The 16,300-nt window shown below is 36.7% G+C and overlaps 1 protein-coding gene and 1 pseudogene across 1 annotated transcript in view; one reads left to right on the top strand and one right to left on the bottom strand.

Annotated features, from left to right (window-relative positions):
• Positions 1-16,300, top strand: part of LOC149477047 (uncharacterized) — a 47,968-nt gene that overhangs the window by 4,435 nt on the left and 27,233 nt on the right. The window lies entirely within an intron of this gene.
• Positions 78-9,176, bottom strand: LOC149477050 (uncharacterized; annotated as a pseudogene).

Here is a 16,300-nt window from a genome sequence, read left to right as displayed (position 1 = left end):
TTCCCAAAGCATATATTATACTTAGTATTAAAAACATGTCTGAAAAAACTTTGTTTAACTCTCAAGTCCTCGTCACGGGCAGCGTTATACATACGCCACATTTTACGTATTGTCAAGCCTGAATCAATATATTATTTAATACCTAAAATCACACGAAAATTATTCATCCGGCATTTTTATTAACTGATACAATTGTGGTTTTAACATGTCGTCATCGTATTCTATACCTTTTTCGGACAGCCAGGCTTGCTTATCCGCTTTTCTGGTGATTGAAGTGGGTGCATACTGTTTACTATGATAGGCAGCGATATCAACCACGACAACAGAATTGGGTGGAGTATTAGGAATTAGTTGCGTTTTTAACCATTTTTCGTAATTCTTGTAATTCATGTTGTCGTGGTAGTCTCCTGATTTTCCTCCAGGTTTAAATGTGAGCAACGCATTTGGAACAAAGCCCGGATCCAGCATGTACGATGACCACACGTTGTCCCTTAGAAATAGGCGTTTTAAGGCCCTTGGTTGAACCATATTCTGTCCAAGCTTTGGGATCAGAATGTGATGAATCCACTTACGATTCATCCGTGTAAATTATTGGTCGTCCTTCTTCACGATATTTTTTTAGTTTTTTTAGGTACTCGATTCGTTTGAGTCGGATGTTTGTGATTTCTATCTAAACCTTCCTGTTATTTTCGGTCTTTTTCCATTTAAACCTCAATTCCTTAATAATCTGACGTAGACTAGTTTTAGAGCCTTGAAAATTGATATCTTCCTATAACTTTTGTCTTAATTTTTTCTACCGTAGGAATTTCTTTATTAGTTAAGTGAAAGTTATGAATACATCTTTTTATGACTCTTGGTCAAAATTATCAATGCCCGTTATCGGTTTTGCGCACGGTCTTTTCTTTCCAGGAGTTCTAAATACCGTCAAAGACTCGGAATTTGCGGCCTGTGTGGTAATTCTCCTGACTGTTATCACAGATGTATTTGTTGCTAGTGCTGTTCTTTTTTGTTCTTGTTTCAAATTACTCATAACTTGTTGTAAAATATTTTCGTTAGTTGTACCAGCTTCCGCAGTTTCTTCCCGAATTTGTTCTAAAATGTTACAGATTTCAATTAATACGGACTGATCGATGGTATTCGTTGTTCTATTTGCAAACAGGTGTAAGCCTGTAATAAAATGTTTAAAACCCACCTTCACACTTTAATTCTTTTCCTATATTATCCCATATGATATTTTTCTTCTTAGAATTCAAATAATATGGATTACGAAGATCGTAAAGTATAGCATTCTGCCGTACAAGTTCTATCAACCTTTCTGTATTCATGTTGCACTTGCAGATAAATCATTAACTTTAACAAAAATCGGATAGCACTGTCAGAGCGACCGAGCGTGCCCGGGACACCGACGCCTGACACGGAGCTGTGTGAACCAGTTCATACAATTTGTACGTAACCGATTTTTTCCCCGTCCCTGACGGAACACGGCAGGGACGAGTTCCCGGAAATGTGTGGACAGCGCTTAATTGTCGGGATGAAAAATCAATCGATTCACTCTGTGTTCGGGATTCTGATGAAGCTGCACCTGTTGGAGAATATGAACTGTATGATGAATTAGAAATATAATATGGTAATTGGCGGGATGATAAATCACTCGGAGTATGATGTCCTTGCACTTATTGGAGAACATGAATTGTAGGATGAAATTGTATAGGGGCGTTCACTATGACTAAACTGACCATTTTTCTTATGACTCAAAACGGGACGTCTATACATAATATACCTGTGCATGTATGTATGGACCATACATACTAATAGATAGGGTTTTCCAATAAGAGGTGTTATTTTGATATTCAAAGAAAAATGCCATTTTTTATTATAAATCATCAGATGTTTATTTCATTACAAAGAGGAAGGTATGCCGTTAATAGTGGAAAATAACATCAGGCAAATGACCACCACGGCCACGTTTACAGGACAAAATCCTTTTCATGAAATTTTCCATAACTAAATCGCAAAGTGGCTGCTCTATGTCCTCGATAGCCTCACGAATTCCATCTTTGAGGTCTTGAATCGATACTGGGCTGTTGGCGTAGACCTTCTCCTTCACGTGGCCCCAAAGAAAGAAGTCGCAAGGTGTTAAACCACAAGATCTCGGTGGCCAATTGTGATCACCTCTTCGAGAGATAACACGGTCCGGAAACTTTTCCCTTAAAAGATCAATGGTTTCGTTGCTTGTGTGGCACGTAGCGCCGTCTTGTTGAAAGTGAACGTTGTCCAGATCAATACCATCCAATTCCGGCCATAAAAAATCGTTAATCATCTCTTGATAGCGCAATCCATTCACCGTAACTGTTGCGCCAGCCTCATTTTCGAAAAAGTAAGGTCCGATGACTCCACCGGACTATAAACCGCACCAAACAGTCACACGTTGAGGATAGAGAGGCTTTTCAACAATAACTCTTGGGTTTTCTGATCCCCAGATGCGACAATTTTGCTTGTTGACGAAGCCACCGAGGTGGAAATGGGCCTCATCACTGAAGATGATTTTTCGATGGAATTCCGGATCATTTTAATGCATTTCAACGACCCAATCAGCAAAGTCACGACGTTGTTGATGATCGGCCGGCTTGAGTTCTTGTGTTAACTGGACTTTATAAGCCTTAAGACCCAAATCTTTATGCAAAATACGGTGTAATGACGTTTGTGGAATACCTAATTCCAAAGAACGACGAGGAATGGACAAACCTGGGTTTTCTTCAACACTTTCGGCTACAGCAGCAATATTCTCGGCTGTTCTTGAGCGACGTGCACGGGTTTTATTCTTCTTATCACTAACTTGTCCCAACAGCTCGAATTTTTCCACCAATTTCTGTATTGCGGTGCGACAAGGTGCTTCACGACGACCCAAAAATGTTCGAGTTTTACGAACCGTCTCTGCCAAATTTTCACCATTTTTATAGTGAATTTTAATAATTTCAATGCGTTGTTGAAGCGTGTATCGTACCATTTTTATTAATGGCGTAGTTTCTACTTGTCAAATGCCAAGAAATGACAGCTTCAAAAGTGACATCTACCGAAATAGCGGGCTATTCAAAATAACACCTCTTATTGGAAAACCCCGTATTATAAATCTAATATAGATATACCCCAGTGGGAAGGTTAACAATAAAAATAAACAGAACTTTTTAACCTTCTTTATTATGTATTCACAAAAATTAAAAATATGTTTAGTATTAGGAGTAGTTATGAAAAATAAGAACCAATCACCAGCTTCATTAAAGTACCATTTATGTGACAGTAATATTATTAAATTATGTGCAACATATTGTATTTTTAGTTGTTTTTATATTTCTCGGAGGAACAAATTTGCTTTTGACGACGCGGTTGGCGCAGTGGTAAAGTAACTGCCTACTGAGCCGACGGTCCCGGGTTCGATCCCCGGTCAGGGCAAATATTTGTGTGATAAACTTAATTATTTGTTCTTGGGTCTGGGTGTTATTATCTATATATGTATTTATTAAATATTATATTTATCGTCGCCTAGTACCCACAACACAAGCCTTAATTGAGCTTACTGTGGGACTAGGTCGATTTGTACACAAATTATACTACACGTAATAATGTCCTATAATATTTAATAATTATTTAATAAACATGGTGATGACTTTAAATAAGCGTGAAATTCTTGACATGATTTGTGTATATTGACCTTCGTTATCAACATCGCCTTCAGAACTGGAACCTGCCTACTTATTCATCAACGAAAATATTCTCTCTACTGGAGCATTTGTACCAGGTAGACATAAAATATATTTAATTAAAATACAATTATGTTCATGTTGCAAATTGTTAGTGCGAAAGTGTTTGAATACTTCCACCCAACGAGTTTCTGTGTGCTTTTTTAAATTGTTCCAGTCCGTAATTTTTTCTGGAGTGACGTAGTTTACAATTAATGGAAATTCGTCAAATACTTCCGTATCTTTAGTACTGTCAATATATCCATTTTCAAATATAAATTTATAAAGAATAGAAAAAATTCGATCACGAGGCGGGAAAATGATCGAATTTTTTCTATTCCCTATAAATTTATATTTATAAAGCATTTGAATGCCATAAAACCATAAATATCAATATCCATTTCCAATCAATACATCCAATGCTTTTGTACATCTTCCCACGCAGGTACTTTTCTTAAATCTGCCCAATTAAATATCTCCATTTCTGTAGTAAGAAAGTTAGTCCATTCTTCCAAATATTCTCGACTCGTTTTATAAAATTCTATAGCTGTTCTTTTCACAAAATCTTCATCAATATTATCTTTTAGTTTTGTGATTAAATTACGAACAGTAAATGGAAGAAACTGATTGGTTTGTTTCTGAATCAAATTCTGAATGAGTTGATTGATTTCTTTTGCAGCATCAATGGCCGATATATACAACACTTTCCTTGGTTTGATTTAATCCCATGGTAAAATTGTAAAATAATGTATAAAGAAAAATAATTGTATATAGATAGTTGTATAAAGTTTGAAAATAAAATTTTTCTATATAACCATTCTTTACATTCAAAGAATTACGTGACCTAAAACAACAACATACAATTTGCAACCATGCAAAAATTGTAATAACAATGGCTATATGTACATGTTTAAAACATAAATTTACTTGGCATTTTTCGTATTCGCCCCGATCGTGTAACATAATTTTTACAGCTGGATTTGTCTGTTTCAAATGTAACCTTTTTAATAACCTTTTTTGTATGTAGCGAATCATTAATTTTACTATCACTCATATTATTGTTAACTGACTTACCTGTGAACTTAGTCACAATATTATTATCATCAGGTAAAACGTATGCAGGTTTTAACCTATCTACTGAAACGTTAAGTTATGCCAATTTGTTTATTTACCAATAACCACAAACTATTGGTTATGGCCTGGGGTCTTTCAAAGAGATGCAATTCTTTTAAAGTATTTTGCAGTAAATCAAAATATTCAGCAATGACGAATGGATCTTTCATTTTCTTTCGCACGTATTCTACAGACTGTGCTTTTTTTATAGACAATCCATGTCGTTTCCGAAAATTGATGAACCAGTCTGCACCTGGGACATTGTTTTTAACCCTTAATAAGGCTCGCGCCTGTGTTACAGCTGTTGTTATTCATATACTAGTATTTCACCTGGTTTCGCTTTTGTCATTTCATTTATTTTTTAATTTTTTTTATGCGTTACGAACTTTTATTTTATTTACCTATGAATATTATCATGCATGCTAAATAAAAAGCGGTATTGCAATCGCATTTTTATTCTAATTCTAATAATTAATATAGCTAATTACAAGTTAGCTAAAAGCGTGTTAAAAATATAATTATTCTTGGGGTGAAGCCTCGTGGAATAATTTAAAACATTTCTTTGCACATAGTGCAACTTGGCACGTGGAACATACTATTTTTGTTCTTCTCTCCTCTTTTTTTGTGCTACAAAATCGGCATCTTTTGTAAGTATTTCCTTCATCTGGAAGATGGACGCCGACATTGAGTAAACGTATCGCATCTGGAACTCCAAAGTTGTTACAAATAAATTATTACATGTAAATATCACATCTACATCCCCTAAGAAGCTTACTTTCATTCAAATTTCAGCATTCTATTATTATTTGTATTTTGTATTGACATATTTGTGAGTTCAAACTTTCATATAGAGGAGGAGGTGGTAATTTGGAACCCCACTTTGTTTTTTGAGTATTTTAAGAAACCTATTTGACTAATCATCACAAAACTGTCTTTATATATTTAAAAACTTATTGGCTTTTATATTAGAAACTAATTTATATTAAAAAATACACATAATACGAAATAATTTGCTTTATTAGAAAAAATAACAAAAATGTGTTCGGAGCTCTGGTGCTGGTATTATGGAACCCGGGTTCCAAATTACATGTATGGAATAAATTTACTTGCAAAAATCACATATATAATACTCCGCGTCGCATCCTGAGCATTCAATATGCGCCCACAACCTACATGATTGGCACTGAATCCAAGTTTCACCCTGTTGATCGTTAGAGTAATTTTCAGAACAAAAAATGCAACAAGCGTCATCTTGGTTTGTGGGCTGGGCATACGCGGTATAATTTTCTGACATAACAGTGTCTCCTGAAGAAACAGAAGATTCAGAATCCGATGAGGTAAAATCCTGGCTGTTTAGAGGAGCTCTTGAAGACTTTGAAATAGTCTGCCCACCACTACGTCTATATAATAATTAATAAGAAATAAATTATAAACTCAATCGGGCCAAGGGAATAATTTTTCCACTTAGTATTTCGCAGATTTTAACGCTGTTATCAATGTTATACGCATAAAATCAATAAAAAAACATAGCTAAAGTTGTCATTTCATAAAAGATGGAAACATAATCTACTTACAAGATTTTTCGTTGAACAATAAAAGATTTTTTCTCGGAAGTAACCAAAAATCGACCGTTATTTTAGCACTTTTTCACGTCACTGAACTTTGACATTGCCATTTCAATATAAGGTAGTCATTTTTTTAAAAGTGTTGCAAGTTATGAAATTTAAAATCTTCTAAAGAATAGTATAGTTCGGTTGCGTTCATTCTATGGGCTATCTTTCATGTAAAATAAACATGTTTTTCAAAATAGTCTTGGTGGGGAAACTATATCCCTTTGCCTATGGCGTTGGAATTTCATTCACCCGCACATATTCAGCGACAATCTCCAGAATTTCAAGTCTTGAAAGTCCAAAACCCCATTTATGACGCCCCTCTGCAAAAATACACAGCCTACACCTACGTAAAAAAATACGTTTCAAATTTCTGAAAGCTGCGCTGTTTGTTCTAATATCATTTTCTGCTTGGTGAATCTTCTCAGCTCATTTTCACTGGATATTTCTCGGGCATAAATTATTTCTTTTTAAAATCCCCAGATGAAAAAATCAATTGGGTTTAGGTCAGGTGAGCGTGGCGGCCAACTTATTGGTCCACTTCGCCTGTTGGGGTTGGGGTATACTTTATTTAGATAGTTACGCACTCTCGTTGCGTAATGGCATGGAGCGCCGTCATTTTGAAAAATCATGGTTCTCCTGAGCTCCAAATTTACATCTTGCAGCAGCAACGGCAGGTCGTTTTCTAAAAAAACTTTTGTATGTGTCGCCATCAACTCTTGATGGTGATTCAAATGGTCCAATTAACTCGCCATTGAGGACCCCAGACCACATGTTGACGCTGAACCTATGCTGAAAGTTTCAAGCTCTAACGGAGTGTGGATTTTCGTGTGCATAAGAATGATAATTGTGAATATTAAAAATACCCAATCGTTCAAACTGTGACTCATCGGTCCACAAAATTTTATTGAAAAATTGGTTGTCTGTAAAGTCGGATTACTGACGATAGTTGAACGTGACAACGTTTTAAGAAAATACTGATAGAATGGTAGCATTTTTCAAAAGAAAATTTTGAATTCATCTGTTTAATAGATTTGTATGTATATAGAGAAGGAGGTAATTGGAAATCACAATGAAATTGATCAAGTTAGATTTATTTGTACGCATAAATACAATTATGTCAATTTTTTTCTACAATTTAATAGTTTTTACAAGTATAAATGTGCGTTGAGCAATTGTTTTACAACTTTTAAACACGTGTAATATTTAATTTCTTACAATCTGTGTTATTCTGTTGAGAATATACGATGATAGGAAAAGTAGGATTAATGAAAGATGTGTTTCGAGTTTATTTATTTATTTATTTGTGAGGGAATCATAACAGAGTAGTTGTTATGTGGCTATACCTTCCTATTATAATGTACTCTATTGTGTACAACATAATGTCGATATTGAATTGATATGAAATGCATGGGCTTACGGGTCATGCTATGGTTTATATTCCTTGAGTCAGTAGCTCGATGATATAGTCTCGGTACTACCATCGACCGCGCAAGGTGTGCGCACTGAGTCATTATTTAATATTATTTCACATATCTACCTAATTATAATTAATTATGGAGAGTTATTTAAATTCTCCGACAGCAGCGGTGGGATCGGCACTTATTACCCCCGATTCCAATACGAATAAGACTTTGTTAAACGGTGCAAATCTGCAAGTGAGTGAAACGAGTGATAGTGTTAGTGAGATTCAAGAAGATATAGCTAGTGTAATGAGGTTCGAGAAGAACCACAGTTTCCACCAATAAATCATGAGAATGTTAGCACGACAACGACAATGTTGTGTGTGGGTTTCGCAATCATCATGTCGTGCGCATCCCTGTTAAAAGAAATGGCAGATACACTTTCCCGAAACGAAACATTTTGTTTCCGGGTCTAACGCATAATTAAGGAAGGTAAACTATAACGATGTTTACATACCGATGTACGACCCGAATGATAGCGAGTTTACGGCAGCATAATGGTGTAACGAAAATACCTTTTTGAGATATGGTATGGTTAAAAAGTGATCGAGTTTCAACATACATCGAGTGCTCCACTACAAAGTTGGTGCTAACCGACCGGCTGCGAAGGGGCTGGAACTACGCGAATATAGTAAATTCGTGGTAGAAGGTATTGCAGATGACCAGGTATGATCTGATTTATTATGATACACGCCGATTGATTTTGTGGGTCTTGATAGACATTTTGGCACAAATCAATTAAAGCGTCGCATGTTGCAAATTGTTTGCTATAACTGTGTGTTCACATGTCATTACAAACGTGACGGTAAATCTCGCCTATGAAACAAAATCAGTTAGTTTAATCAATAAGAATTCCTCTCCAAAGTCCTTGAACGTCTTCTTCATAACCAACTCACCTCTTTCCTTAATACACACAATATCCTTAGTGACTTCCAATCTGGTTTCCGTCCTGGTCATAGTACGACTACAGCTCTTATCAAGGTTACTGACGACATTCGTGCTGGTATTGACAATAAGCAGCTCACAGTACTGACTCTGCTGGATTTCAGCAATGCCTTTACTACCGTTGACTTCGACATACTGTTGGGTTTGCTGCGTTTAATTAACATATCTCCTTCGGTAACTGACTGGTTTCGTTCCTACCTTACCGGTCGGAGGCAGCGTATCATGATAGGTTCTAAACACTCGTCTTGGTGCGCAGTCTCTGCCGGTGTTCCGCAAGGCGGTGTCCTGTCTCCTCTCCTCTTCTCCATTTTTATCAATTCCTTATGTTCCCGATTGACGGCTCTGTACCATATGTATGCAGACGATTTACAGATTTATACCCAGTCTACTATCGATGACTTACCTAAGGCAATAGATTTTTGTAATAATGAATTAGCTTCTATACTTAGTTGGTGCGATGATTTTGGTCTAAAACTAAATCCTTCTAAAAGCAATGTCATCATAATCGGTAGTCCTTACCTAATTTCTGAAATCGACTGGGGTATTTTGCCTAGCATCAAAATCGGTGACGTAGTCTTGCCTTACCAAAAGGTAGTCAAAAACTTAGGTGTCCTGTTTGATCAAACGTTGTCCTGGTCTAATCATATCCAGGAATTGAGCCGTAGGATTTATGCCGCTTCCGCAACGCTCCGAAGGCTTCGTAACTTTTTGCCCATTCCCACTAAAATTATGCTAGCACAATCCCTTCTACTTCCTATTCTTGATTACGCTGATGCATGTTTTCCTGATTTATCAGTAGAGCTAACTGATAAACTTGAGCGACTCCAAAATTTTTGTATTAGGTTTATTTTCGGCCTTCGAAAATACGATCACGTTTCCATCTACAGAAAAAAGCTCAAGTGGCTCCCCATCCGTTTTCGCCGGAATTTCCATTTGTTGCAATTACTGTTCCGTATCCTTTTTGATCCTTCTGCTCCTATTTATCTCAAAAACAATTTTTCCTTCCTGCACAATGAAATCTATTCTCTTCGCTCGGCTGATAGACTCACCTTGAGTGTTCCAGTTCGACGTACTCACTTCCTTGCTAAATCGTATGTTGCCACTGCTGTCAATCTTTGGAATTCTTTGCCACTACCTATTAGACAAGCTAAAAATATATCTTCATTTAAAAACCTTTTGCGACGACATTTTCTCACTACTGCTTTCAACTCGGCACATTAACTATGTATTTACATATTATTATCTATACACAGATATGTATATGTATGTATTTATACAATTTTATATTTGTTTTATGTAGTATGCATGTATTTAATAATATGTACCATGTATATAATTTATAGTTATATAAGTAAATTGTATATATTATTAATAAAAATGTAATTGTGTATATTCGAGTGTAGTATATTCATCTATATTTATCTTTATTTATATACCTACCTGTATATCTATTTTAATTATTATCATTTATTTATTTATCTTGTTTTTTTGTTCCTTGCCTTTTTTTCTTCTACCTACCATCGTAATTTCAGTAAGCTTGTTACCTTTTGCCCAGGTTGCCTGGAAGAGATCACTTCTAAGTGATAAGGCCGCCTAATAAACTATACTTTTTTTTTTTGTTTTGTATATTAGCAATAAGTTTTCGATGTATAGTTTTATTGAAGAGTAAATAAATAAATAAATAAATAAGAATAACAAAGGTCCGTTGAATATTTAAGAAATAGTACAACAACGCACTTATAGTCATAAATTTGGTCACATAGAAGAGGTTTGTTTTCTAAGCAACGGGCGGCACGCTCTTTAAGAAACAATACCCTGTTAATGTGTGTTTACAGTACGATACCCTGCTTACAGTCACAGATGTTGCCAGCGTTAAGTTCAAGTGCCTTATTGACAGCGAGTCCGATTGTTTTTTTTTTTCCTTTGTAAAAGGATAGCCGCGGATAACATGACCAGGCCTCTAGAGTTTGTATACACTCGCGTAACAAGAATTGGCATGTATCAACCTATACATTCGCCCGTTCACATTACCCATAACTGTTAATGATGTAGGTAAATATTATGAGCTTTGGTAGACTCTCGAGTACTTCCTGGGACGAAGTAACAGGTTGAGATGTTTTTACTAGAGCCGGACGTAGTTTGATTATGGATAACAATGGGACTCAAATTATTCGTGAATTTAAAATAAAAAAAATATTTGTTTTTGCGGACAATAATTTTGAATTTATAGACGCGGATTCGAATGATTTTAATTATGTTCATCGTGTGAGATCCATTATTGAAAGTAAAGCACGAATTTTGTGAAATGGAAATAAGACTTGTGAATACAACACTAGCACAATCTATAGTTCTTTCAACGTTTATAAGGCTTTGTAATGCCCTTGTTGTTAACCAAGGACTAGATAAATTATGTGACTTCATAGCTACTTTTTATTAGGGTTCCGTAGCCAAAATGGCAAAAACGGAACCCTTATAGTTTCGTCATGTCCGTCTGTCCGTCTGTCCGTCTGTCCGTCTGTCACAGCCGATTTACTCGGAAACTATAAGTACTACAGTGATGAAATTTGATGGGAATATGTGTTGTATGAACCGCTACAAAAATATGACACTAAATAGTAAAAAAAAGAATTGGGGGTGGGGCCCCCCATACATGTAACTGAGGGATGAAATTTTTTTTTTCGATGTACATACCCGTGTGGGGTATCAATGGAAAGGTCTTTTAAAATGATATAAAGTTTTCTAAAAAACATTTTTCTTAAAGTGAACGGTTTTTGAGATATCAGCTCTCAAAGTCGTAAAAAGTATGTCCCCCCCCCTCTATTTTTATAACTACGGGGTATAAAATTCTAAAAAAAATAGAGGTGATGCATGCTAATTAACTCTTTCAACGATTTTTGGTTTGATCAAAGTATCTCTTATAGTTTTTGAGATAGGTTGATTTAACTGTAATTTATTATATTTGCTGCTACGGAACCCTTTGTGCGCGAGCCCGACTCGCACTTGGCCGGTTTTATATTCAACGATGTTCTCGAGTTTTCAAAATCATAAGAGGTTACATTCTTTTGTTTAAGAAGAGTATTGAAAGTCTCACTTGCTCAGAGTTTTCATTTAATTGGAATAAATGCAAGTTGCTGTTGCAACATTGAATAGGTATTCACCGCAAGGTTTCATAACATCGAACGGTAGCTTCGTCAGATAAATAAGAGATATTTATTCGTGAGGTATTGTAGAGAGATTACTCCTAGCTTTTCTTAAGTCTAAGCCCCTTTGTATGAAATAAATAAAAAAGACGTAAAGTAGGATTGGTGCACTTCGCATACGGACAGCCACCCGCGGAGAAATTAAAGTAAAAACAAAATATAATGACGTTCGTTCATCGTTGTTGAAGTACACACAGATTCCTGTTCAATAGATTATTATGGTTCAGTTTTCCTACAAGAAAGTAATGATCAACTTAAAAATCGAATATTATAATCAAAGAATCACTGACACAGAAAGTTGTTATCATAGTTATTGAATAGAGTTAAAAGGTTTAAGAAGACCTCAAGCATAATCAATTATCAAGCGTTAACATTTTAACAGACTAAAATAGCCTCAAAGCATCATGTCATAAGAAAAAGATTTTCTCCTCGTGTTCATAGATGATGAGCTTACATACAAGCTTTTGATTTCGATGTCGGTACCTACGCAAGGGTGCAAGAATGCCGCATGTAGATTAGTAGAAACTAGTTGTCTCCACATAATGTTCAATTCGGGCAAAAATAGTAAAGATTCGCGACTTGTGCGATGAAATGACATTATTGATTTAAGTTTAAGGTTGTCACATACGATAAAAAAAATGCCTGCTATATAATCTTCTTGTTTTGTTAGGTGCAAATGAAGTGATACCATTCATTTATTGATACAATCATTTCATGATTATTTGAAACATTTAAGTTTGGAAAAACCTGCAAAAATTTAGTGTAGTAAGTTCGTTAGAACATACTGTCTAAACCGTTGGTTTAATAGTATAAGTTTTAGTATTGTTTAGTTCCATCATTCGATAATAGATGACGCTAGTTGTAGAAGCCGTGTTTTTAAATCGCGCTTATGTTATTCTTTTGTAATTAGATATAAGCAAAATGGTACTGTAGTTCCGCATCCTCCGCAAATATACGGTCAGAGCGTTTTTGTGTGTTTTATTTCCGACTCTGGCTAGTGTGTACTACATTGCTGGTGGTACACATAACATTTGGTCCTGCGAGCCGAATATTGGAGACCAGGTGGTGACGTCAGCGGCCTTTGGAGGGAGCGAGAGGGAGAGCAACCGGGACGCCAGCAGCCATTGGAGGGAGCGAGAGAGAAGCAACCGGGACGTCAGCGGCCAGCGGAGCGAGCGAGAGGGAGAAGATCCGTGACGTCAGCGGCCTGCGGAGTGAGCGAGAAGGCGACAACCGTGACGTCAGCGGCCAGCGGAGCGAGCGAGAGGGAGAAGATCCGTGACGTCAGCGGCCTGCGGAGTGAGCGAGAGGGCGACAACCGTGACGTCAGCGGCCAGCGGAGCGAGCGAGAGGGAGAAGATCCGTGACGTCAGCGGCCTGCGGAGTGAGCGAGAAGGCGACAACCGTGACGTCAGCGGCCAGCGGAGCGAGCGAGAGGGAGAAGATCCGTGACGTCAGCGGCCTGCGGAGTGAGCGAGAGGGCGACAACCGTGACGTCAGCGGCCAGCGGAGCGAGCGAGAGGGAGAAGAACCGTGACGTCAGCGGCCTGCGGAGTGAGCGAGAGGGCGACATCCGTGACGTCAGCGGCCTGCGGAGTGAGCGAGAGGGCGACAACCGTGACGTCAGCGGCCAGCGGAGCGAGCGAGAGTGAGAAGAACCGTGACGTCAGCGGCGAGCGGAGCGAGCGAGAGGGAGAACATCCGGGACGTCAGCGGCCAGTGGAGCGAGCGAGAGGGAGAACATCCGTGACGTCAACCGACTCCGGAGTACAGGTGCGAGGGAGAAGGACTACCAGTGAAGTGAAACGTGAGTACTTTGAAGTTCAATTATACAAAATTGGACCTTAAGTCCAAGAAGATAAAGTGAAGTGACGGGGAATCCATGCCCAAATTAAATTAAAGTAACTTTAAAACACTTAGAAAATTTTCATTGTTTACATAGACTTAGAATATTTTCAATGTTTACATTGACTTAGTTTTTTGTTCGTTGTATTGAATAGACACTTGTAAAATTTTGTAAAAGAATTTACCACTTATAATATTTTAGAGTTGAGGAGACAGTTTGTACATGTGAGTTAGTTTTTGTTTTATGCAATTTAAATATTAAGTTAAATTTATTTATTTCAAATAAGTTTCAAACTCAAACTCAAACTCAAACATTCATTTATTCAATTAGACTACTATTTAGTAGCACTTTCGAATCGTCATTACATAAGTATTTTTAACATTTACCACCGATTCGGAAAGCAGTATCTACGGAGAAGAATCGGCAAGAAACTCCATAGTTGCTCTTTTAAATCATGTCAATATTACATAATATGTAACTTATATCTAACTACATAATATATATCATAATATGCCAAAGAACTGTCCTGTGGTTTTTACGCGATAACCCTCCATGGGTCTTTATCGTCTATATATTCCTGAATACTGTAGTACGCTCTCTGAACTAGTACATTTTTTATATAAGTTTTAAATTTAGAAGTACTAAACTCTTTAATATTGTGAGGAATTCTATTATATAAGCGTATACCTTGACCCATAAATGAATTTTTAACTTTAGCTAATCGGAAAAATGGCATTTCAATTCTATTCCTGTTCCTTGTGCCATAATCGTGTCTATCTCCTACTCTTGTGTGCAAGTCGGAGCTTTTGTGTACATGCAAAATATTATTAAATATATACTGTGATGGTACAGTAAGGATACCAGTATTCTTAAAATGATCTCTTAGTGAGTCCCGAGCACGTAAATTATATATAGAGCGAATGGCTCTTTTCTGTAAGATAAATATAGTTTCTATATCTGCAGCCTTGCCCCACAGTAGAATTCCATAGGACATAATGCTATGAAAGTAGCTGAAATAAACCAATCTAGCTGTATCTTCATCGGTGAGATGCCTTATTTTTCGGACTGCATATGCAGCTGAACTGAGCTTACCTGCAGCGGTGTTGACATGGGCTCCCCATTGTAGTTTCTCGTCCAATGTTAACCCTAGAAATACAGTAGACTCAGTAGGATGCAATACCTCCCCGTTCAAGGTAATATCTCTGTTCAACTTTTTTACATTAGGAAGTAAAAATTCAACACAAGTGGTTTTTTTGGCATTTAATAATAAATTATTGGCAGTAAACCATTTAGATATGTGTAAAAGAGCACTGTTCACTTCGTCAACATTTGGGTCATGCCTATCCACATTAAAAATTAATGAGGTATCATCTGCAAACAGAACTATTTCACACCTATCCTGCAAATAAAAGGGAAGATCATTGATATATACCAAGAACAAGAAGGGACCTAAAATTGACCCCTGTGGAACACCAATGTTAGTTGACGCACCGCTAGAACGTTCTCCATTAACAACTACAGTCTGTATCCTATCATGCAGGTATGACGCTATGAGGTTCTGGGCTTTTCCTTTAATTCCATAGTGATTAAGTTTACGTAACAAAGTACAATGTTCAACGCAGTCAAATGCCTTGGAGAGGTCACAAAATATCCCCAGAGCATTTTTTGAGTTTTCCCATGCTTTATATATATGTGTTAGAAGTGCAACTCCAGCATCTGTGGTTGAGCGCCCCTTTGTGAAACCAAACTGTTTGGTGTGCAGTAAATCATTAGATGCAAAATGACTACTCAATTGGTTTAAAATTAACTTCTCGAATACCTTACTTAATGTTGGTAAAATAGAGATAGGTCTATAATTGTTACAGTCTTCTTGATCGCCCTTCTTAAATAGAGGTACAACTTTACTAAGCTTTAGTAAATTAGGAAATGTACCATAGTCACAACACTTATTAAATATGAAAGCTAAATTTTTCGCAATATTTTCTATTATATTATTAACTAAATTTACGGACATTCCCCAAAGATCACAAGTATTTTTTAGATTAAGCGTCTTAAAGGCAGTAACAATATCACTAGCAGTTACGTGTCGTAATTCAAATGATGTACTACACCCCGCAACATGGTCCCTCAAAAAGGTTTCTGCAAGTGCTGAAGACGAATTTAAACTATTAGTAATAGTAGCAGGGACACTACTGAAGAATTCTTCAAAAGCAAGAGCAACATCAGCACTTTTGTCAATAACCCTGTCATTATTTACAAGTTTTATGGTATTACTTGATTTGCTTTTACCCATTTCACCATTAATAATTGACCAAACTGTTTTAACTTTATTATCAGAGTCGCGTATTTTTTCTTTGATATATAAACGCTTTGCAGTAAAACAAAC

This window comes from Colias philodice, chromosome 26 (assembly GCF_061535455.1).
Source record: "Colias philodice isolate Cphi_HAF_F1 chromosome 26, ilColPhil1 Martin Lab GWU primary, whole genome shotgun sequence".
Lineage (NCBI taxonomy): Eukaryota > Metazoa > Arthropoda > Insecta > Lepidoptera > Pieridae > Colias > Colias philodice.
Note: the sequence above shows the minus strand (reverse complement) of the source record. Positions and strands in the feature narration are given on the sequence as shown.